Source organism: Bufo bufo, chromosome 9 (assembly GCF_905171765.1).
Source record: "Bufo bufo chromosome 9, aBufBuf1.1, whole genome shotgun sequence".
In the NCBI taxonomy this organism is placed as follows: domain Eukaryota; kingdom Metazoa; phylum Chordata; class Amphibia; order Anura; family Bufonidae; genus Bufo; species Bufo bufo.
In genome coordinates, this window is record NC_053397.1 from 104092224 (window position 1) to 104118127 (window position 25904).

At 46.0% G+C, this 25904-nt stretch overlaps 1 protein-coding gene across 2 annotated transcripts in view; it reads right to left on the reverse strand.

The window, feature by feature from the left end:
• The window catches only part of LOC120979502 (beta-1,3-galactosyltransferase 2-like), a 77803-nt gene that overhangs the window by 6949 nt on the left and 44950 nt on the right, over positions 1-25904 (reverse strand). The window contains exon 2 of one of the 2 annotated variants that reach the window (XM_040408291.1): positions 873-960. The exons of the other annotated variant lie outside the window; for it this stretch is intronic. The gene's annotated coding sequence lies outside the window, so the exon portion shown is untranslated. The remainder of the gene's footprint in view (positions 1-872; positions 961-25904) is intronic. 2 annotated transcript variants of the gene reach the window in all.

The following is a 25904-nucleotide window of genomic DNA, read 5'->3' on the forward strand; positions in this document are numbered from 1 at the left end:
ATGGGGTCACTTTTATGGAGTTTCTACTCTAGGGTTGCATCAGGGGGGCTTCAAATGGCACATGGTGTAAAAAAAAACAGTCCAGCAAAATCTGCCTTCCAAAAACCGTATGGCATTCCTTTCCTTCTGCGCCCTGCCGTGTGCCCGTACAGTAGTTTACGACCATATATGGGGTGTTTCTGTAAACTACAGAATCAGGGCCATAAATATTGAGTTTTGTTTGGCTGTTAACCCTTGCTTTGTAAAAGTAAAAAAAATATGAAAATGGAAAATCTGCCAAAAAAGTGAAATTTTGAAATTGTATCTCTATTGTCCATTAATTCTTGTGGAACACCCAAAGGGTTAACAACGTTTGTAAAATCAGTTTTGAACACTTTGAGGGGTGTAGTTTCTTAGATGGGGTCACTTTTATGGAGTTTCTACTCAAGGGGTGCATCAGCGGGGCTTCAAATGGGACATGGTGTAAAAAAAACTGACCTCAGACCTCATTATCAAGCCGGCGGACAAGGGGGGTAATGTTGTTGTAATGTCACGCGATTTTTATGTCACTGAGGCGGAGAGACAGCTGAATAATGCCTCGACTTATGAGAAGTTACCCTCGGATCCAATTCCTGAGACTAGGTCCAATCTGGTGGACCTGTTGCGGAGGTACATTGAGGCAGGTGTTCTCCATGGATCAACCATTGACAAATTGGTCCCCCTCTTCCCGAATAGACCCTCTTGGTATTTTCTCCCTAAGGTGCACAATTCACTGACCCATCCCCCTGGACGCCCTATTGTGTCGGGGGTTGGGTCAGTGACTGAACCCTTGTCGAAATACCTAGATTGGTTACTGCATACTGCATCCTATCTTATTTAGATTCCCCACATACCTTGGTGACACCAACGACTTCCTACTGGCCCTCGATGGTTTCCAGTGGCAGGATGGTTGGAGTTTGGTGTCCCTGGACCAGCCCACTCCTAACAAGCAGAGAGGAATAGTAAGTTCCATTCCTGTTACCAAACATTGCCAACTATACCTCATGTGCTGGCGAACAAACAGTATTGCATTAAAGGTGACATAGCATTAATATTACAAAGCATTATATTACAAACCAATTGTAGTCCCCAGGTCTGGGGTACTATACTAGTAGCACCCAAACAATGTGCCAGCAATAAAGCAGTATCTTATTTATTAATTTATTTATTTTATGCACTTATATAGCACTACTATATTCCTCAGCGCTTTACAGACATTAGCAACCAACTGTCCCCAATGGGGCTCACAATCTAAGGTCCCTATCAGTATGTCTTTGGAGTGTGGGAGGAAACCGGAGTACCCGGAGGAAACCCACGCAAACACAGGGAGAACATACAAACTCCATGCAGATGTTGACCTTGGTCGGATTCAAACCTAGGACCCCAGCGCTGCAAGGCACCAGTGCTAACCACTGAGCCACAGTGCAGCCCATAATAGTGTCTGTCACAATTATTGTGTATGGGGGAGGGTCCTACTGCATGTATGTACACACATCATAGATCTGCCTATAATGTGTTTACTAGGGGCTGGTGGTCAGATTTCTGCCCTACATTTGTTTCAGATATGTGGACAGATCAAGATAACAATTAGACCTGTTCAGTTTTGGCTAATTCATCAACATTTCCAAGTGGAAGTTAGCATGCTCATTCTTCTTGAAGCTTTTTTTTTCCCAGTGCATGTGAACGGGGTACAGATACCTCATTAACGATGTGGAAGATTAGCTGATATGATATGGATTTTCGTGCAGAATCAGCACCATAATCCTCATGTGGCGAAACCGACCTCGCCACTGGGTTTTGGAGAGGACTGGCTGCTGGCCTCTTGCCCCAGGATTATGGGCCATATACTAACTTTTAAACCCCTGAACCGATTCAAGTGAATTTTGGATAGGTTTGTCCCCACGTTATACTGTTTGAATTAATGTAAGTTATATGTATGGCCAATGTAAACTCACAAAGTTGTAACAATCTATAATAATTGTAACTTGTCAGCTTGGGAGGAAAATGCTGGGTGGGTTTCTATTGTGCTATTGTCCCATTGTGTGTTTTAATGGTGATGTCTGTCCTGTTGTATCTACATGTGTATTGGCGATCTCCCTTTGTTCTGAGAGATAATTGGATTGCTCCTCAGGTTGTCTCCAGACAGAGGGGAGGAGACCATGATGCATTGTGGGGATATGTTGTCCTATGTCACAGTCTTCATTCTGGTCCTCTGGGGGCGTGAACGATTGGTTGCTGTAGTTACATTGTATGTGTTGTTAATTACTGATTGGTTGTATTTCAAACCCCTGTGGGCAGTACTATGTTTGTGGTTTATGAATAAAAGAGGCTGTACGTGAAGTACAGTCAGACCACTGCTTGACCCTCAAAACGGAGCCTTGTCTCGTTATTGGGGGGATTCACTGTATGCTGTTAGAAGACCGATTGCCAGGATTGTATGCTTTTCCTGTTCGTCTGCTAGCAGCTATTCGTGAGGTTCCAGTTTGGAGTGCTACTTTGTATCCAGTTCGGGAGTTGGTGTTCTGCAGTAGCTGTGCCTGTCTCTCAGAAAGGGGCACATCGCCTAAACGGATTTTAACCCCTTGTCTGCTGAAACGGTCCGTTACATTGGTGGCAAGCGGCGGGATCGTTCCCACAGCCCAGAAGGACAGCTACAAAGAAACATCATTCCCTGGAATTACAATTTAAGGACAACGCATGTCCCAGTACAGCGTCCCTGACAGCAGCAGGATGGAACCAGCAGTGTTATACGAGGAGGAGGACCTGGATGGCCGGGATGCATTAAGGAAAGGCATCTGGTACCAGGCCCTGGATAATCTACAATACCAGCGGGGTGAGAGTCTCCCCAGTGAAGAGCAGCGGTTGCAGAAGCAAGTGGCCCTGCGGATGCCCTTCCTGGGAGAGCAGCCTCTGGAGGAATGGGTGAAGGAACTAGAGCACCGGGTATGGCAGGAGCTATGGCTGGAGGATGCCTACCAGGCGCTTTGGTGGTATATGGCACAGTATATACCCTGGACAGCCGAACATGACAAGCCAGAGGGAGAGGAGTTTTATGGTCCTGGCTTGTTATGGGAGTCCTTTGCAGAGCCTGACTTCGGGAGCCCTGCACAGTCCAGACTTCAGGACATTTTTTATGAGAGGGAGGCTAGGTATGAGTGGGATGACCCCCATGAAGTAGAGCAAGACCTGGCTCACCTAGCAACCCTGGAGTGGGAACTGGAGCAGGACTACCGAGATCTCTTCCACTCCATTGAGAAGGCTCAGCAGGACGGTAAGGTGACAGACCCAGATCCAGACCCATTCAGCTGGGCAGATATCGTAGAATGTTACTGGGAAGGACCCCAGGTGGCCGGTAGAGATGGGACCGAGGTCTCTCCACCGGTCCTGCAGGGAATTGGGAGCCCAGTCTCCATTCCCCAGCGGCAGTGTGAAGTGCAGGGAGAGGAGAGCAGAGTCCTCCCTCCCCAGCGACAGGCTGAGGTACAGGGGGCAGAGGTAGTTGTTCCTGCCCCCCAGCAGCAGCATGATTTTTTGGGAATTGGGAGCCTAGTCTCCATTCCCCAGCGGCAGGCGGAGTTACCGGGGGCAGAGACAGTCGGTCCTGTCCCCCAGCGGCAGAGTGTCCAGCAGGGAATAGAGAGCCCAGTCTCCTTTCCCCAGCAACAGGACACTGTATTGGGAGCGGAGACGGTCGGTCGCCCTCCCCAGCGGCTGGAAGTATGTATGGGAGAGGAGCTCGTTACCCCCTCTCCCCAGCGGCAGCTTAACGCACCAGGGGGAGACGGTAAGCCCCACAACAGTACAGATGGGACCGTTGTCTCTGCACTTACAGCACAGGGGGTAGAGACAGTCGGTCTCCCCCTCCAACAAACAGGCTCCAACCAGGCTTCTTCCGTGGTAGCGCTGGCACCAGGGCAGAGTACTGCTGATACCTGCCCACAAAGCAACCCCCACTCCAAGCCAGGGAGCAACACAGAGACCGGGAGTACCAGCTTCCAACATAACCTTGGTGGACTCACTGGACAGAGACAAGCTACTAAAGTCAACTGGTCCAGTATTTGGTTGTGGGTGGGCTGCCAGACTAACTCAGGTACCGACCGGCGTGAGGTCAGGTACCTGGTTAGTCTTCCCTGGGGGGGGGGGGGGGGAGATGTGTGGCGAAACCGACCTCGCCACTGGGTTTTGGAGAGGACTGGCTGCTGGCCTCTTGCCCCAGGATTATGGGCCATATACTAACTTTTAAACCCCTGAACCGATTCAAGTGAATTTTGGATAGGTTTGTCCCCACGTTATACTGTTTGAATTAATGTAAGTTATATGTATGGCCAATGTAAACCCACAAAGTTGTAACAATCTATAATAATTGTAACTTGTCAGCTTGGGAGGAAAATGCTGGGTGGGTTTCTATTGTGCCATTGTCCCATTGTGTGTTTTAATGGTGATGTCTGTCCTGTTGTATCTACATGTGTATTGGCGATCTCCCTTTGTTCTGAGAGATAATTGGATTGCTCCTCAGGTTGTCTCCAGACAGAGGGGAGGAGACCATGATGCATTGTGGGGATATGTTGTCCTATGTCACAGTCTTCATTCTGGTCCTCTGGGGGCGTGAACGATTGGTTGCTGTAGTTACATTGTATGTGTTGTTAATTACTGATTGGTTGTATTTCAAACCCCTGTGGGCAGTACTATGTTTGTGGTTTATGAATAAAAGAGGCTGTACGTGAAGTACAGTCAGACCACTGCTTGACCCTCAAAACGGAGCCTTGTCTCGTTATTGGGGGGATTCACTGTATGCTGTTAGAAGACCGATTGCCAGGATTGTATGCTTTTCCTGTTCGTCTGCTAGCAGCTATTCGTGAGGTTCCAGTTTGGAGTGCTACTTTGTATCCAGTTCGGAAGTTGGTGTTCTGCAGTAGCTGTGCCTGTCTCTCAGAAAGGAGAACATCGCCTAAACGGATTTTAACCCCTTGTCTGCTGAAACGGTCCGTTACACCTCATCATATCATAAATGTGTGAATGGAGTCTAGCAACTTGTCTACCAGAAAACTTGTAACTTGCCACAAAGGTAACAAGTAGCAGCACCTTATATGTGCAGGTTCTGCTCTTCTGAATGTAAATGCCCAACAGCATAGGTAGGTTTAGGGTAGGTCCTGCCTGACTGAGATCACCTTGTCGCTGGTAGGCGGGCACAGATGTGTTTTGAACAAAACATATTAGCTAAGAATCTCAGATTTTATCATATCAGTCCATATATAATATCTACTATGCTTTTAATGATTTTTATTTTATAAATGTAGCCATGTACATCCGCATATTTATTTATCACATCGTTAAGGATGGCGTTTTTTATCTTTTTTTGTGATTTTTGTTTGTTCTTAAAAAAATAAAATTATGGCACAACAATCTACAGTCTGGGTCTGGTTATTTGATTTCAACCCTAAATCCTCCTTGCACTGTCCAAGTCTGGTGGGCAAGCAAACAGCAGTCCATTGTTATAAATCTATATGGTATCTGTGCCCCCGCAGTTATTATTATAGATAGTATGTTGTTTATTGTAAGGGTTGTTGTAGTCTCCAACCATTCCCAGCATTCTTTTAAGGGTCTCTTCATGCACGCCTTTTTTTATGGAGCCCTCCATTTAACCCAAATGTTTCAATGTCTAGTCTGGGGTTTTCATTCATTTTGAAGTCTGGTCTCATGTTTTAAACTATTTGTGTTGAAAATGGCTGCAGATGGAAGCAAAATACCAAAGATGTCTCAGTCTTTAGTGATGGCATGTGTTTACATACAAACAACTAACTTTTAAGGCTGTTCCCAGGATAACATAACAAGCTGTAATATGGGTTCTTTAAATCTACACAATGTAACTGGTTTTGTCAGTGATAATGATCAGCTCCCTGTGAACCAGAAAAGCCTGACACACCAAACACCATAGGATGAATATACCAACAGTGACATAGCTTTGTATTTCAGCACCCACTCCAGAAATTTCTGGACAATATTCTCACTGGGGCAAGCATTGGAATTTATTGATGTGTGTTGGACATGCAAGAAAAACCACCCTGATGACCATATCTCCTGCTATATCTCCTAGATTTAGGAATCTGGGGATATATATATAATATATAATAAATATTATTGATGAGCAAACCTTTTCAGATTCGGTTTATTTCAGGTTAGCCAAATTTTTCAAAAGGTTCAGTTTGGACCCAAATTGGTTCTGCCTGAACCAAAGTTTCTTGAAGTAACTTCGATAAATAGAGCCATACTTTTGTGTATGATGTTATATATATGTCATTTGATTCTGTATACTGTAATATTGTCTGTACTTTGCTGCCTAGTCTGAGCTTGTGTGTGGAATACAGATTCCCCTTTGGAGGAAATCAAATTAGCACTTGCTTGCTAGAAATGGTCCCCATATGTGACAATGACACTGACATACATCACTATGGGTAAACGCATGATTAGCAACGTTAACGAACTGCGCGTTTAAAAACACACTGTGCCATTGCATGTGTTATGATTTTTGATATTCCAAAGCTTCCAAAAATGGTCAATTATTGGGGACAGATGGTGTTTAAACACAGTATTAAGGGGGAAAAAACGGTGTCTTGTTGGGGGATCCAAGGTTTCAAATATGTTGCGTTAATTTGGACAAAATGCTTTCCCAAGGCCAGATCTATTCATCGGCTTCATCCAGAGGAGTGTAAAAATCCTTCTGGATCCATGTCTGGTTTATTTTGACAAAAGTGATGTTTTGGACACTGGTGGAGGACAGCCTGGTCTGGGTGTTGCCACATCCCCTACCATACTGAAAACCCTCTCTGAAAAGACACTGGAGGCTGAGCAAGAAAGAACAGAGAGAGTATAGTGGGCAATTTCAGGCTACTGTTCTAGTCTGCCTGCCAAAAATCCATGGGGGTCAGAGAATAGGGAAACTCCAGGGAAAGGCCAGATTCCAGGTAGGACTTCTGCTGCTTGTGGTAGAGGAGACAGCGGGAGGTGGGAGACTCTGCAGGGGCAGAGAGGGGCCTCCCTTTCAGACATGCTGGCGTCAGGCATCTACTTTCTAAAAGCTGTGGCAAGTTGCGTACAGCTGGCCTCCCTTTCGGAAGGGGGAAAACATTCCATTTCGATTTCATAGTGAGGGTCTAAAAGAATGGCTATCCAGTAATCATCAGACTACTTCATGAAATGATATGCCTGTAAGTGCGTAAGTAAGTAAGCATACAGCTTGCCATTCTGGCCAGTGTGCCCTAGTAGCCAATTATTTCTGGCTCCAGCCCCCACTGAAATGATTGGGTGTTGTGGCCAGTGTCATCAGTAGCCTCCTGCTCCTTAACCTTTGACTATTCCTCCAGTAGCAGCTCCTCATCCTCTTCCATGGGACTTTCTCCTTGTGGGTCCCCAATAGAGATGGCCTTGCGGTTCGCCCGGCGGTCGTTTCACGGCGAACTTTGCGTGTTTGCGATTCGCCGAAAATGCAAACATATGGAGAAATTCGCGCCCGCCATATTCTTTTACATTGTGAAGAACTTTGACCCATGACACATCCATCAGGTGGTACAGGACAGCCAATTGAGACATTTCAGCACATGGACGTACCCCCTACCTTATAAATAAACCTGATCTGGCCGTCATTTTACATTCAGTGTTTTGCCAGTGTAGGGAGAGGTTGCTGTGTGGAGCAGGGACAGGCTGTTAGGGACACCAAACACTAGCTAATAGGGCCACAAAAGTCATTTTAAGCACTAGTATAGTGTCACCACCAGGCATCTGAGAAGCTCTGACAGACGTCCTTCAGAACCTCTTCCTTGAGGTTCCTTTTGTTTTGCTTTCATTTTCTCATCTCGTTAGCCTCTCTCAGCTGTCATGTAGTTGCACTGATTGCATCCCTTTAAATCCCTTCCCATACTGCATCACTTTGCGGTTTATACAACTTCCTGGAGTATATGCATGCTGGATGCTACTACTGAGTCTTCTACAGATAAGTTTTGTTTATTCATTTGTATTTTCCTGTTTGCTGGATCCCAGGAGACCCTGACTCCCTCCGTATCAAGTGTAGGGAGCCAGTGGTCGTGTCCCCTCACTATTATAGGGTGTTCAGGGGTTATTCAGTCGAGGTACGAGGATATGCGATCTTCTACCATTGAGAATTTTGCATAGGCTGAGCAGTTTAGGGAGAGAGCCAGGTCTGTTGCAGGGCTATCCCTTTGGTTCCTTAGTTTTGGATCCAGTCAGCCGGATCTTCCTTTTGTGTCTTCTAGTTTGCTGTACACCTTCCGTGACATTATAAACCGCCAAAACCATCTTAAGCATGAATCCGGTTTCAACCTTGATTGACCGCATGCAGGGTCTTTCACTGGAGGTAGAAGATCTCCGGAAAACTGTCTCTCAGTTTGAGGTGACCGTTTCTGCTTGCGTTCATGGAGTTTGTTCTGAGCCTAAGATCTCGCTTCCGGATACGTTCTCCGGGGGTAGTGAGAATTTTGTTCGTTTTAAAGAGGCTTGCAAACTCCATTTTCGCTTACTTCCCCATTCCTCTGGTGATGAGGAGCAGAGGGTGGGGATCATCATCTCGCTGCTCAGGGATAACGCTCAGTCTTGGGCTTTTTCGCTGCCGGTGGGGGCACAGCCCCTGCGTTCAGTGGATGAATTTTTTTTAGCCCTGGGTCAGATATATGATGATCCGGATCGTATTGCTCTGGCTGAGTCTAGACTACGTCTTTTATGCCAGGGTAAACAATCCGCAGAGATATACTGCTCAGGATTTTGGAGATGGGCAGCTGATACTGGTTGGAATGATGCTGCACTCCGAAGTCAATTTTGCCATGGTCTTTCAGAGGGATTGAAAGATGCATTTGCCTTTCATGAGAGACCTACCTCCTTGGACTCTGCCATGTCTCGGGCCGTTCGTATTGACAGGCGTCTTAGAAAGAGAGGAGAGATCACTCCTTCCTGTCATACTCAGTCCAAGGACATTGCGGCGGTCTCATTCAGTGCACAGGGGTCTCAGTCGCTCTCAATCCCTTCTGAGCAGGGGCCCATGCAGCTGGGTTTGCTTGCCTCTGACAATAGGGGATTCAGCTCTCATGGGAAGGTTTGTTTCTGTTGTGGAGGTATAAATCATTTGGCAAATATTTGTCCCTCTAGGAGATTCAGGCAGTTTTTTGAAAGTAATAAAGAAACAAAAAGAAAAAAATCCTCTAAAAACATTCCATCTGTTACTATTGGCATGGTTGATGCGGAAATTGAAGGTTTTTCGTTTGCTTGTAGTTCCCGTTTTGTCCTATCTGCCAGGGTGGCGCTAGAGAGCAAGAATATTTTTTGTGAGATTTTTGTAGATAGTGGAGCAGCTGTCAATCTTATTGATAATCAATTTGCTATAACTCATGGTTTCCAGGTATGCACGTTGGGAAAGCATATACCTGTTTTTGCTATTGATTCCGTTCCACTTTCTCAGAAATCGTTAAAGGGCATAGTTCACAATATCCATTTGATTGTGAGTGATACTCATGTTGAGGATGTGTCATGTTTCGTCCTAAACGGGTTGCCTACTCCTCTAGTGTTGGGGCTACCCTGGCTCACTAAACATAACCCCACCATTGATTGGCAAGCGAGACAAATAAATGGTTGGAGTGACTTTTGCAGAGAGAATTGCCTCACGACATCTGTTTCAGAGGTTTCTACTAAGACTGTACCATCTTTTCTCTCTGAATTTTCGGATGTGTTTTCTGAGAGTGCTGTTCAGGAATTGCCCCCTCACAGGGAGTACGATTGTCCTTTCAATCTCACTCCAGGTGCCAAGCTGCCTAAATCTCATTTATACAATCTCTCCCAACCTGAAAGGGTCGCTATGCGTGCTTATATCTCTGAGAGTCTGAGAAAGGGACACATACAACCCTCGAAGTCACCTGTTGCCGCTGGTTTTTTCTTTGTTAAGAAAAAAGATGGTTCTTTAAGACCATGTCTGGATTTCAGGGAGCTGAACAGTATCACAATTCGTGACCCTTATCCGCTTCCTCTGATCCCCGACCTGTTTAACCAGATTGTGGGGGCTAAAGTTTTTTCCAAATTGGATCTAAGAGGGGCATACAACCTGGTCAGGGTCAGAGAAGGAGACGAATGGAAGACGGCCTTCAATACCCCTGAGGGCCATTTTGAGAATTTGGTCATGCCTTTTGGTTTGATGAATGCTCCAGCCGTTTTTCAGCATTTTGTGAACAGCATTTTTTATCATTTAATGGGGAAATTTGTCTTAGTGTATCTGGGTGACATTTTAATTTTTTCTCCTGATTTCAAAACTCATAAGGAACATTTACGTCAGGTCTTGCTCATCCTGCGGGAGAATAAATTGTACGCTAAACTGGAAAAATATGTGTTTGCGGTTCCAGAAATTCAATTTCTGGGGTTTCTTCTCTCCGCTTCTGGTTTTCGCATGGACCCCGAGAAGGTCCGAGCTGTGCTTGAGTGGGAGCTTCCTGAGAATCAGAAGGTGCTGATGCTTTTTCTGGGTTTTGCCAATTATTACAGGAAGTTTATTTTGAATTATTCCTCTGTTGTTAAACCACTCACTGATATGACTAGAAAGGGGGTAGATTTTTCCTCCTGGTCGGTAGAGGCGCGTAAGGCCTTTTCTAATATCAAGGGTCGGTCTTGTCTCAGGGTCCCTCTCCTGACAAATGGCGACCATGTGCCTTTTTCTCGAAGAGAGAAATTACGATGTGGCAGATAGGGAGTTGTTGGCCATCAAGTTAGCTTTTGAGGAATGGCGCCATTGGCTAGAGGGAGCCAGACACCCTATTACCGTGTTTACTGACCATAAGAATCTGGCCTACTTGGAGTCAGCCAAGTGTCTGAACCCGAGACAGGCCAGATGGTCTTTGTTCTTTTCAAGGTTTAATTTTGTTGTCACCTTCCGCCCTGGGGTTAAGAATGTGAAGGCGGATGCCCTGTCACGTTGTTTTCCGGGAGGTGGGAATTTTGAAGACCTGGGTCCCATTTTGGCTGAAGGTGTGGTGGTTTCTGCTCTTTATCCTGAATTGGAGGCAGAGGTTCAGGTAGCCCAGTCAGAGGCTCCTGATCTTTGTCCTCCTGGGAGGTTGTTTGTGCCTCTTGCTTTAAGACACAGGATTTTTAAGGAGCACCACGATACTGTCCTTGCTGGGCACCCGGGGGCAAGAGCCACAGTGGATCTCATCGCTCGGAGATTCTGGTGGCCGGCGCTTCGTAAGTCGGTTGAGGGTTTTGTGGCAGCCTGCGAGACCTGCGCTCGTGCCAAAGTCCCTCATTCACGGCCATCAGGTTCTCTCCTTCCGTTACCCATTCCTTCCCATCCTTGGACACATCTGTCCATGGACTTCATTACGGACCTGCCTCATTCCTCGGGGAAGACTGTGATTCTGGTGGTGGTGGACCGTTTTAGCAAAATGGTGCATTTCATTCCTTTTCCTGGCTTGCCCAATGCTAAGACGCTGGCGCAGGCATTTATTGATCACATTGTCAAATTGCATGGTATTCCTTCAGACATAGTCTCTGATAGGGGCACACAGTTTGTTTCCAGATTCTGGAAGGCTTTCTGTTCTCGCTTGGGGGTTCGGTTGTCATTCTCTTCTGCTTTCCACCCGCAGAGCGCCTGTTCCTCGGAGCACTATGACGACATCGGCGCAGGCGCAGTGGAGATGTCTGAGCAGGGAAGCGGTCAGACATTGACTGCGCATGCGCCGAATACATACGCTCACAGGGAGGATCGCATTCCGGAGGAGATGGGCGGGCTGGAGGGACGCGCTGGGCGGCGGCATTTTGTGAAGGTAGACCGAGCCTCTAGGTGCTAATGACGCCCCCATAGCACCTAGAGGCTCATTAGCATATCAATATAAGTTCTTTTTATAGCGAAACGGCTGCCCCAAAAGCTATTATATTAGGAGTGTTTGGTAGAGCAGACACTAGCGGATCGCTAGTGTCTGAAAGCTAATTATGTGAAAACGAAGTGGTAGAAACCCTTTAAGGGAAAAATATGTTGAATCAGAATTTCATGGTGTCAACAAATCCCCAAAAAGTTGGGGCAAGGCCATTTTCACCACTGTGTGGCATCTCCCCTTCTTCTTACAACACTCAACAGACGTCTGGGGACCAAGGAGACCAGTTTCTCAAGTTTAGAAATAGGAATGCTCTCCCATTCTTGCCTCTAACTGTTCGATCGTCTTGGGCCTTCTTTGTTGCACCTTCCTCTTTATGATGCGCCAAATGTTCTCTATAGGTGAAAGATCTGGACTGCAGACTGGCCATTTCAGTACCCGGATCCTTCTCCTACGCAGCCATGATGTTGTGATTGATGCAGAATGTGGTCTGGCATTATCTTGTTGAAAAATGCAGGGTCTTCACTGAAAGAGATGACGTCTGGATGGGAGCATATGTTGTTCTAGAACCTGAATATATTTTTCTGCATTGATGGTGCCTTTCCAGACATGCAAGCTGCCCATGCCATACGCACTCATGCAACCCCATACCATCAGAGATGCAGGCTTCTGAACTGAGCGTTGATAACAACTTGGGTTGTCCTTGTCCTCTTTGGTCCAGATGACATGGCGTCCCAGATTTCCAAAAAGAACTTCGAATCGTGACTCGTCTGACCACAGAACAGTCTTCCATTTTGCCACACTCCATTTTAAATGATCCCTGGCCCAGTGAAAACGCCTGAGCTTGTGGATCTTGCTTAGAAATGGCTTCTTCTTTGCACTGTAGAGTTTCAGCTGGCAACGGCGGATGGCACGGTGGATTGTGTTCACTGACAATGGTTTCTGGAAGTATTCCTGAGCCCATTCTGTGATTTCCTTTACAGTAGCATTCCTGTTTGTGGTCCAGTGTCGTTTAAGGGCCCGGAGATCACGGGCATCCAATATGGTTTTACGGCCTTGACCCTTACGCACAGAGATTGTTCCAGATTCTCAGAATCTTCGGATGATGTTATGCACAGTTGATGATGATAGATGCAAAGTCTTTGCAATTTTTCGCTGGGTAACACCTTTCTGATATTGCTCCACTATCTTTCTGCGCAACATTGTGGGAATTGGTGATCCTCTACCCATCTTGGCTTCTGAGAGACACTGCCACTCTGAGAAGCTCTTTTTATACCCAATCATGTTGCCAATTGACCTAATTTGTGTTAATTGGTCTTCCAGCTCTCAAATTTACTTTTTCCAGCCTCTTATTGCTACTTGTCCCAACTTTTTGGGAATTTGTTGACACCGTGAAATTTTGAATCGAAGTATTTTTCCTTTAAAATGATACATTTACTCGGATTAAACGTTTGATCTGTCATCTACGTTCTATTACAAATAAAATATTGACATTTGCCATCTCCACATCATTGCATTCAGTTTTTATTCACAATTTGTTTAGTGTCCCAACTTTTTTGGAATCCGGTTTGTAAATACCCTCAAATTAAAGCTGACAGTCTGTAGTTAAAGCACATCTTGTTCGTTTCATTTCAAATCCATTGTGGTGGTGTATAGAGCCAAAAAATTTAGAATTGTGTCGATGTCCTAATATTTATGGACCTGACTGTATGTCATCATTGTTTTTAAATTTTGCACTAATGTATCGATGCACCTGTGTCTCATGCGTGCGCTGCTGGTGTGGCGTCAAGGGTTATTGAGTAATGGGTCGGTTGAACCCTCCCCCATATGACGTTATAGGTCAGCGCACGCACGATTCTCAGAGTGGATCAAACAGCTGGAGGAAGCGGTCGCACCGCGAAACGGCCGTCGCTGTGAACTGATACTTCATGTGAGTCTGCCCATGGAATATACTCTGCAATAACCAATAAAGAAACGTGAACACGGAGGGTGAGTGCGATTCATCTTTTCATTTCGCTTTTCATTGTATCTTGTTCAATCCTCGCACCCCGCTTCTTGGATAGTCGGAGGAGGCCAGGACTGTGTTCCTTGATATTCCAGGTGGGAGGACGGTGCCCTCAGTACCTCTTGTTACATAAAAAAAAACAGTCCAGCAAAACCTGCCTTCCAATGGCATTCCTTTCCGTCTGCGCCCTGCCGTGTGCCCGTACAGCGGTTTACGACCACATATGGGGTGTTTCTGTAAACTACAGTATCAGAGCCATAAATATTGAGTTTTGTTTGGCTGTTAACCCTTGCTTTGTAACTGGAAAAAAAATTATTAAAATGGAAAATCTGCCAAAAAAGTGAAATTTTTAAATTGTCTGATAGCCAAGCAGCCGGCGGTGAAGAGCCATGAGAGCCAGGCTAAGCAGGTGGCAGTCAGGGTAATGGTGAAGGCTGAACAGAGACCGTACTGCTCAGAGAATGCCATCTCTGCTGTCCATATACCAGGCCTACCAGTTATACCATTTCATATACCGCCCGCCCGCCTGGTCACTCCACACCTTGCACTCAGGGGCGCTGTCACACTTACTGTGACACTGACTGACTCACTGTCAGTGTCGCTCGATGCTCATTCAGGCTGCCTGTGGAGTCCTGAAGCGGCACACTGCTGCAGCCATCTTTTTCTTCTTGCTCTGGCCCTGCAGTGTCTTTCCCGCCCGGAAGGTGGGCGGAGCTTCGTACTGCCATGCGGAGCTTCGTACTTCGTACACAGCACACGCTCCTTATGTTAATACCGCTCCTCGCTCTGCGGTGCTGTGCAGTGCGCAGCAGAGCAGAGTGAAACTCATTCAGTCTGGCGCCCGGGGCAACGGCCCCCCCATGCTACGTCACTGGGGGGTGCAAGCAGGGCATGTGCCTTGGATGCAGAAGGTTGTCAGGGAACCCCTGGGTGCTTGATTGGACGGTGAAGGAGGCAGCTGTCCGTTCAGTGCTTCACCATTCAGCTCAGCTGCTGGCACTCTCCAGCAGCCACACATTGCAATGCTGGGCTGTGTAGGAAGAGTGTGCAGGTCCAGGAATAATCCTGTGCACTCCCCTTACTCAGCCCAGCAGGTGGAATGTGTGACCGCATTGTGCCTGCTGGGGAGTGCAGGTGAGTATTCATTGTTTTTTAGTTTTAGTTTTTACTTTATTAATTGATGAGGCATTACTGAAAGGGGCACAATGTGGAAATAACTACTGTGACAGGCCACATTGAGGGCATTACTACTGTGGGCAGGTGTGTCTAGTCAATACAGAACTGCCCTACACTTTGTGTAGCCCATAATACTTGAATACAATCATTAATCCAGTCATTGTGCCTCTGCATGAACAACACAGGCCTAATTTCATCTTCATGGATGACAATGAGCCAGCACATCGAGGTCACATCATTAAGGAACGGCTGCTGGAGCCTGGGGTACCTGCAATGTTGTGGCCAGCAGGCGTGGCAACAGTGTCACGGCGTACACCATAGGCTGTGACACATTGAAAACCTATGGGATCAGCTGAGTTGCAATGTAGAGGCTCATAACTCTGTACCCCAGAACCTCAATGACCTGCGGGCCGCCTTTCAAGAAGAGTGCTATGCCATGCCTCAGCAGACAATAAGTCGACTTGTGAACAACATGAGAAGTCATTGTCAAGCTGTAATTGATGCTAAGGGCCACATGACAAGTTATTGAGAAATTGACATTTTTTGTGGGGGTATAGCCACCACTGTTGTTGGCCTTTGTTTCAGTAACTTGTTTGAGATGACAAAACCACCATTGCATGATTCTACTTAAATGCTGTATTTTCATGATATAATATCACTGTAGTAAAACTTTTTTCATTTTCCATAGATTTTACCCTGAAGCCAAATATCCCTAACTTTTTTTGAGTAGTGTATATGGATGGCTAGGTCTTACAGGGCCAGTAGTTTTTTTTCAGATGTATATATATATATATATATATTTTGGGGGTAATTTACAAATCACTTATTTTTACGCCGATCTTTGTTCCCCTCTGCACTGCTGGAGGATTCCATATTTTTGATTTTCTGAAGTTGGGAGATATGCGGAGAGGAGCATCATACTGAATCTTTGCCATGGGGGCAGGAAAACCTAGCTAAACCTCTGATGACATACGCTAGCTGTGACCATACACAATATCAAACCAGGAATGGTACAGAGGATAGGAGTGGTAGTGGCCCTGATGAGGTGTTGTGTCACAGTGTACTCCCTCAGGCTGTTGCTCCCTGGGGTTCTAGCTATGCCTGACCCGAACTCTTGTATTGGTCTCTTAATGTGTCTCCCACCACTTTGCAGTGTAGTCTTCAGAGCTTGGTCGCTTGACCACTCTGCTTACTCTAATATGCCGTAGCTTGCAATTCCTCTGTGGCCTAGGATACTGCAATCTGCCTGAGGCAATTACATTCTCCTAGGTAAGCTACCCCTGTGGGCCACCTGGGGCAATTATCTCCTCCTAGGTAAGCCTCCTCTATTATACACCTGGCCTGGGGGAGCAGGAGATGGATTGCATTCTCCCTCACTCCTCTCTCTACATTCTGAACTGATTCTAACTAGCTCAGCCCCCACCTTTTGCAGGAAGTCGGACCAGCCCACTCCTAACAAGCAGAGAGGAATGGTAAGTTCCATTCCTGTTACCAAACATTGCAAACTATACCTCATGTTCTGGCGAACAAACAGTATTGCATTAAAGGTGACATAGCATGAATATTACAAAGCATTATATTACAAACCAATTGAGGTCCCCAGGTCTGGGGTACTATACTAGTAGCACCCAAACAATGTGCCAGCAATAAAGCAGTATCTTATTTATTAATTTATTTATTTTATGCACTTATATAGCACTACTATATTCCTCAGCGCTTTACAGACATTAGCAACCAACTGTCCCCAATGGGGCTCACAATCTAAGGTCCCTATCAGTATGTCTTTGGAGTGTGGGAGGAAACCGGAGTACCCGGAGGAAACCCACGCAAACACAGGGAGAACATACAAACTCCATGCAGATGTTGACCTTGGTCGGATTCAAACCTAGGACCCCAGCGCTGCAAGGCACCAGTGCTAACCACTGAGCCACAGTGCAGCCCATAATAGTGTCTGTCACAATTATTGTGTATGGGGGAGGGTCCTACTGCATGTATGTACACACATCATAGATCTGCCTATAATGTGTTTACTAGGGGCTGGTGGTCAGATTTCTGCCCTACATTTGTTTCAGATATGCGTACAGATCAAGATAACAATTAGACCTGTTCAGTTTTGGCTAATTCATCAACATTTCCAAGTAAAAGTTAGCATGCTCATTCTTCTTGAAGCTTTTTTTCCCCCAGTGCATGTGAACGGGGTACAGATACCTCATTAACGATGTGGAAGATTAGCTGATATGATATGGATTTTCATGCAGAATCAGCACCATAATCCTCATCATATCATAAATGTGTGAATGGAGTCTAGCAACTTGTCTACCAGAAAACTTGTAACTTGCCACAAAGGTAACAAGTAGCAGCACCTTATATGTGCAGGTTCTGCTCTTCTGAATGGAAATGCCCAACAGCATAGGTAGGTTTAGGGTAGGTCCTGCCTGACTGAGATCACCTTGTCGCTGGTAGGCGGGCACAGATGTGTTTTGAACAAAACATATTAGCTAAGAATCTCAGATTTTATCATATCAGTCCATATATAATATCTACTATGCTTTTAATGATTTTTATTTTATAAATGTAGCCATGTACATCCGCATATTTATTTATCACATCGTTCAGGATGGCGTTTTTTATCTTTTTTTGTGATTTTTGTTTGCTCTTAAAAAAATAAAATTATGGCACAACAATCTACAGTCTGGGTCTGGTTATTTGATTTTAACCCTAAATCCTCCTTGCACTGTCCAAGTCTGGTGGGCAAGCAAACAGCAGTCCATTGTTATAAATCTATATGGTATCTGTGCCCCCGCAGTTATTATTATAGATAGTATGTTGTTTATTGTAAGGGTTGTTGTAGTCTCCAACCATTCCCAGCATTCTTTTAGGGTCTCTTCATGCACGCCTTTTTTTTATGGAGCCCTCCATTTAACCCAAATGTTTCAATGTCTAGTCTGGGGTTTTCATTCATTTTGAAGTCTGGTCTCATGTTTTAAACTATTTGTGTTGAAAATGGCTGCAGATGGAAGCAAAATACCAAAGATGTCTCAGTCTTTAGTGATGGCATGTGTTTACATACAACCAACTAACTTTTAAGGCTGTTCCCAGAATAACATAACAAGCTGTAATATGGGTTCTTTAAATCTACTCTATGTAACTGGTTTTGTCAGTGATAATGATCAGCTCCCTGTGAACCAGAAAAGCCTGACACACCAAACAACATAGGATGAATATACCAACAGTGACATAGCTTTGTATTTCAGCACCCACTCCAGAAATTTCTGGACAATATTCTCACTGGGGCAAGCATTGGAATTTATTGATGTGTGTTGGACATGCAAGAAAAACCACCCTGATGACCATATCTCCTGCTATATCTCCTAGATTTAGGAATCTGGGGATATATATATAATATATAATAAATATTATTGATGAGCAAACCTTTTCAGATTCGGTTTATTTCAGGTTCGCCAAATTTTTCAAAAGGTTCAGTTTGGACCCAAATTGGTTCTGCCTGAACCAAAGTTGCTTGAAGTAACTTTGATAAATAGAGCCATACTTTTGTGTATGATGTTATGTATATGTCATTTGATTCTGTATACTGTAATATTGTCTGTACTTTGCTGCCTAGTCTGAGCTTGTGTGTGGAATACAGATTCCCTTTTGGAGGAAATCAAATTAGCACTTGGTTGCTAGAAATGGTCCCCATATGTGACAATGACACTGACATACATCACTATGGGTAAACGCATGGTTAGCAACGTTAACGAACTGCGCGTTTAAAAACACACTGTGCCATTGCATGTGTTATGATTTTTGATATTCCAAAGCTTCCAAAAATGGTCAATTATTGGGGACAGATGGTGTTTAAACACAGTATTAAGGGGAAAAAAACGGTGTCTTGTTGGGGGATCCAAGGTTTCAAATATGTTGCGTTAATTGGGACAAAATGCTTTCCCATATGACACACACAAATGTTATTTGTCAGAAGAATGAATGGCTTGTTGGGACCAAGCCTCTAAAACTGTATCCATACACACACACACACACACACACACACACACACACACACACACACACACACACGTGTTAATTGTGTGAATGAGCCTAGAAACATTCTCCCTTCTAATTGAGCAGCACTACAATACGGAAAGAGTTAGGTAATAGTGACATGTTTTTTTTTCCAATCTAATTTAGAGAGGTAGGGTGTCCTCTCCCTGGGCTTGCAGCACCACACCATAGGCTATATAGGAGAGCAGCCACCACCACCACTATATATCCATTAATAGTGACAGAAGTGGCAGTAGAGCATGGAACATGCAAGGTAGTAGATCAGCTGTTTATGGATAGTAGTAGTAGTTGTAGTGGAGGGTGATTACCCTTAATAGTGGTGGCAGTAGGGGATTAGCTGTGAGGAGTGGCAGCTACGGTGGTGGTGGTGGCAGTAGCAGCAGCTGTATAGTACATGTTGGCAGGCAGACATCGCCAGTGGCATGAAGAAAAAAGTAGCATGATGGCAGTAGCAGTCATACTGAACATGATGGTACATAGGCATCATGATGGTAGGCAGGCAGACAGCAACTGTGGCAAGATGGGGCACTGTCAGAAAGGCCAGATCTATTCATCGGCTTCATCCAGAGGAGTGTAAAAATCCTTCTGGATCCATGCCTGGTTTATTTTGACAAAAGTGATGTTTTGGACACTGGTGGAGGACAGCCTGGTCTGTTTGGGTGCTGCCACATCCCCTACCATACTGAAAACCCTCTCTGAAAAGACACTGGAGGCTGAGCAAGAAAGAACAGAGAGCGTATAGTGGGCAATTTCAGGCTACTGTTCTAGTCTGCCTGCCAAAAATCCATGGGGGGTCAGAGAATAGGGAAACTCCAGGGAAAGACCAGATTCCAGGTAGGACTTCTGCTGCTTGTGGTAGAGGAGACAGCGGGAGGTGGGAGACTCTGCAGGGGAAGAGAGGGGCCTCCCTTTCAGACATGCTGGCGTCAGGCATCTACTTTCTAAAAGCTGTGGCAAGTTGCGTACAGCTGGCCTCCCTTTCGGAAGGAGGAAAACATTCCATTTCGATTTCATAGTGAGGGTCTAAAAGAATGGCTATCCAGTAATCATCAGACTACTACATGAAATGATATGCCTGTAAGTGCGTAAGTAAGTAAGCATACAGCTCGACATTCTGGCCAGTGTGCCCTAGTAGCCAATTATTTCTGGCTCCAGCCCCCACTGAAATGATTGGGTGTTGTGGTCAGTGTCATCAGTATCCTCCTGCTCCTTAACCTTCGACTCCTCCTCCAGTAGCAGCTCCTCATCCTCTTCCATGGGACTTTCTCCTTGTGGGTCCCCAATAGAGATGGCCTTGCGGTTCGCCCGGCGGTCGTTTCACAGCGAACTTTGCGTGTTCGCGATTCGCCGAACATGCGAACATATGGAGAAATTCGCGCCCGCCATATTCTTTTACATTGTGAAGAACTTTGACCCATGACACATCCATCAGGTGGTACAGGACAGCCAATTGAGACATTTCAGCACATGGACGTACCCCCTACCTTATAAATAAACCTGATCTGGCCGTCATTTTACATTCAGTGTTTTGCCAGTGTAGGGAGAGGTTGCTGTGTGGAGCAGGGACAGGCTGTTAGGGACACCAAACACTAGCTAATAGGGCCACAAAAGTCATTTGAAGCACTAGTATAGGTGTGCTATCGATATGTGTGATACACAGAGGGGTGCGATATACTTATAATATACTTTTATAATGAGTCAAAAACACATAGATCTATATAGTGATCACCTGGAAGTCAGGGGCCTAGGAGCTAGGGGCTTACTAGGGCCATTTTTATATAGGTTAAGGTTCCGGACGAGGTCGCTCTTATCAGGGCGGGTGGTCTGTGGTTAGGCTATCAGGACCAGAATAGCACCCCCCTGTAGGGCAATATCAGGGACAGTTCTTTGCCCAACCTGTCCTTCAATACCACATCATCATCTAGCCCAGGGATGGATGTTTTTTTGCTTTCCCCCCTGGATTCATCGATGTGCACTGGAACCCCCCGGATTGTGGTAGGACATATGGTTTCTGATTTGGTGCCGCCGAGCACCTGATTTAGTGCCGCCGAGCACTTGTTATTGCCTACCACATCTATGGTTTTTGGTTAACTTTAATAATTTAATATATTTTCATTTTGAGGGATATCTTTTCCATTCACACGTCCGCAAAATGGGTGCAGACCCTTTCATTTTCAATGGGGCCGGAATGTGATGTCCGCATTTGAGGATCCACATCTGCATTTGCGGATCAACATCCTCATTTGCGAATCTGCACTTCCGCATCTGTGCTTCCATTTCCGCAAAAACATAGAACATGTCCTATTCTTGTCCACAATTGCAGACAAGATTAGGCATTTTCCATTATAGTGCCGGCGTTGTGAGGTCCACAAATTGCGGAATGCACATTGCCGGTGTCCGTGTTTTTCAGATCCGCAAAACACTTACGGACGTGTAAATGGACCCTCAAAGTAAAATTATTGAAGGTTACGTTTTATCTTCATGTATTGTCACGGCTGTATGTGAGCAACAAGAGCATGCACAGAAAATAGAGCTACTGACCAAACCCAAACTAGGGAGGATAAAGGGTGACCCCTGTCAGACCCTCAAAGCTCTCCCTATGCTGCTAAGCCCATGCCCGGATCCAAATGGTGGAACGAGGCATGCCCGCGTACCTATGACTGATGACCACTGTAACCCCTACAATAGTGGAAGGGGCACGGCCACCGGTGCCCTGCTCAGTATATGGAGGGAACCGTGGTCGCCTCGGATCCAGTCAGAAAACACACAGATACACTACAATGTCTGCACACTTAGCTGAAGGAGCTGCAGCCGCAGTGAAGACGGATCCAAAGACAGGCTGGCAATATCCGGAGTACTTGCTGCAGCAGAACACAGGTCCAGTGAAAGGATAGCATACAAGGGAAGATACTCAAGCAAGAGCTACAACTCAAATGAGAAATCTAATCCACAGCCTACAAAAGGAGGAGGGGTGATTTAAAGGCAGGGAAATCAAATGCAGGAGGAACAGCTGGGAGGAAGGAAACAGAAAGTAAAGAGCTCATCACAGGGGTGGAGAAACAGAGCAGTGAGAACTCCTCCAAACTCTAGTAGTGACATCATCACAGGGGTGGAGAAACAGAGCTGTGAGAACGTCTCAAAGCTCTGGTAGTGACAGTACCCCCCCCTCTACGGGTGGACTCCGGACACCCAGGACCCACCTTCTCAGGATGAGCCCTATGAAATGCCCTGATGAGGCGAGTGGCTTTAATGTCCGACACCGGAACCCACATCCTCTCCTCAGGACCATAACCCTTCCAATGAACGAGGTACTGAAGAGAACCGCGGACAATGCGAGAGTCCACAATTCTGGAAACCTCAAACTCCAGATTGCCATCAACCAAAATCGGAGGAGGAGGCAAAGAGGAGGGTACCGTGGGCTGGACATATGGTTTTAAGAGAGATCTGTGAAATACATTATGTATCTTCCAAACCCGTGGAAGATCAAGACGGAAGGCAACAGAATTGATGATTGACAAGATTTTATAAGGCCCAATAAACTTGGGACCCAATTTCCAGGAGGGAACCTTCAGTTTAATATTTCTTGTAGACAACCACACCAGATCACCCACATTCAGGTCCGGACCAGGCACACGTCTCTTATCAGCCACGCGCTTATACTTCTCACTCATCTTTCTAAGATTACTCTGAATCTTTTGCCAAATGGTAGACAAAGACGAGGAAAATCTCTCCTCCTCAGGTAAACCAGAAAGAGTCCCTCCCGAGAATGTCCCAAACTGCGGATGGAACCCATATGCACCAAAGAATGGTGACTTATCAGAAGATTCCTGACGATGGTTGTTCAGAGCAAACTCAGCAAGAGGGAGAAAAGAACACCAATCCTCCTGGTTCTCTGCCACAAAACAGCGCAAATATGTCTCCAGATTCTGATTGAGGCGCTCAGTCTGACCATTCGACTGCGGGTGAAAAGCAGAAGAGAAGGACAGCCGAACCCCCAGGCGAGAACAGAAAGCCTTCCAGAATCTGGACACAAACTGCGTTCCTCTATCGGAAACAATATCAGAGGGAATGCCATGCAATTTAACAATATGGTCGACAAAAGCTTGCGCCAACGTTTTAGCATTGGGTAAACCAGGGAAAGGTACGAAATGAGCCATCTTGCTAAAACGGTCCACCACCACCAGGATCACCGACTTCCCTGAGGAACGAGGAAGATCCGTGATAAAGTCCATGGACAGGTGTGTCCAAGGACGGGAAGGTATGGGTAACGGGAGAAGGGAACCTGAAGGCCGTGAACGAGGGACCTTAGCGCGAGCGCACGTCTCACAAGCAGCCACAAAACCCTCCACCGACTTACGAAGAGCCGGCCACCAAAATCTCCGAGCAATGAGATCTACCGTGGCTCTACTCCCGGGGTGACCAGCAAGAACAGTATCATGATGCTCCTTGAAGAGTTTGTGACGTAGCTCAGGAGGCACAAACAACTTCCCAGAAGGACAATGGGCAGGTGCCTCAGTCTGGGCAGCCTGGACCTCGGCCTCCAAATCAGAATATAGAGCAGAAACAACTACCCCCTCCGCCAAAATGGGACCCGGGTCCTCGGAGTTTCCTCCTCCCGGAAAACAGCGAGGGAGAGCATCAGCCTTCACATTTTTGATCCCAGGGCGGAATGTAACGACAAAATTGAATCTGGAGAAGAACAGAGACCATCTGGCCTGTCTCGGATTCATACGCCTGGCCGACTCCAAGTATGCCAGATTCTTATGGTCGGTAAAAACGGTGATAGGGTGCCTGGCCCCCTCCAACCAATGGCGCCATTCCTCGAAAGCCAACTTGATGGCCAACAACTCCCTATCTCCCACATCATAGTTTTTCTCTGCCGGGGAGAGTTTTTTAGAGAAAAAGGCACAGGGTCGCCATTTGGCAGGAGAAGGGCCCTGGGACAAAACCGCACCCACACCCACCTCGGAAGCATCCACCTCAACAATAAAAGGTAAGGAAACATCGGGATGCACCAAGACGGGAGCAGATGCAAAACTCTCTTTAATCTTAGAAAAAGCTGCAAGCGCCTCCTCCGACCAAGAGGAAAAATCCGCCCCCTTTTTTGTCATGTCAGTGAGGGGTTTGACAACAGAGGAATAATTCAAAATGAACTTTCTGTAATAGTTCGCAAAACCCAGAAAGCGCATCAATGCCTTCTGATTCTCAGGAAGCTCCCACTCAAGTACAGCACGGACCTTCTCCGGATCCATGCGAAAACCAGAAGCAGAGAGGAGAAAACCCAGAAATTGAATCTCCGATACCATAAAAACACATTTCTCCAGCTTGTGTTTGAACACCCATAACTTTTAATCCTACAATTTATTTTCCCGCAGAATCTGCAGAACCTGAAAAAGATGATCCTGATAGGTCTGAACATCAGGGGAAAAAATCTAAATATCATCAAGATACACCAATACAAATTTCCCCATTAAATGGTAGAAAATACTGTTAACAAAATGCTGAAAGACGGCCGGAGCATTCATCAGACCGAAAGGCATAACGAGATTCTCGAAATGCCCGTTAGGGGTATTAAAGGCCGTTTTCCATTCATCCCCCTCTCTGACCCTGACCAGGTTGTACGCGCCTCTCAAATCCAATTTGGAAAAAACCTTGGCCCCAACAATTTGGTTGAAGAGGTCCGGGATCAGAGGAAGGGAATAGGGATCGCGAATCGTGATACGGTTCAGCTCCCTAAAATCTAGGCAAGGTCTCAGAGAGCCATCTTTTTTTTTAACAAAAAAAAACCCAGCGGCAACAGGTGATTTTGAGGGACGAATATGCCCCTTATCGAGACTCTCGGAGATATAGGTTTGCATTGCGATTCTTTCTGGTTGTGAGAGATTGTAGAGGCGAGCTTTTGGCAGCTTGGCGCCGGGAATGAGGTTAATGGGACAGTCAAACTCCCGGTGAGGAGGTAGCTCCTGAACACCGCTCTCGGAAAACACGTCCGAGAAATCAGAGAGAAATGATGGCACAGTTTTAGTAGACACCTCTGTAAAAGTCGCTGTGAGACAATTCTCTCTACAAAAGTCACTCCACTCATTTATTTGCCTTCCTTGCCAATCAATAGTGGGGTTATGTCTAGTGAGCCAGGGTAACCCTAAAACTAGAGGAGAAGGCAATCCGTTAGGACAAAACAAGATATATCCTCCACATGAGTGTCACCTACAGCTAACCGGATATTGTGAACAATGCCCTTCAGAGATCTCTGTGAGAGTGGAGCAGAGTCAATAGCAAAAACAGGTATATCCTTTTCTAATGTGCAAACCTGAAAACCATGCATGGCTACAAATTGAGTGTCAATAAGATTGACGGCCGCTCCACTATCAACAAAAATCTCACAAGAAATGACTTTGCTCTCTAGCGCCACCCTGGCAGACAGGAAAAAACGGGAACTGCAGGTCAGAGGAAAAGCATCAATTCCTACATCAACTTTGCCCAAAGTAGCAGATAAAGCAGAGTTTGATGATTTACCTTTTGAGGTTTTTCTCTTATTATCGCTCTTAGTACAGTTCAAGAATCTCCTAGACGGACAAACATTTGCCAAATGACCTATGCCCCCACAACAAAAACACACCATACTCTGAGGACTAAATCCTCTTTTATCAGGGGCAAGTCGACCTAGCTGCATGGGCTCCTCCTCAGAGGGGACTGAGACAGGATGAGGCCCCTGCACACTGAATGAGTCCGCACCACTGCCCCTAGACTGACAATGGCTGGACAGAGAGGTCTCGTTTCTCTCT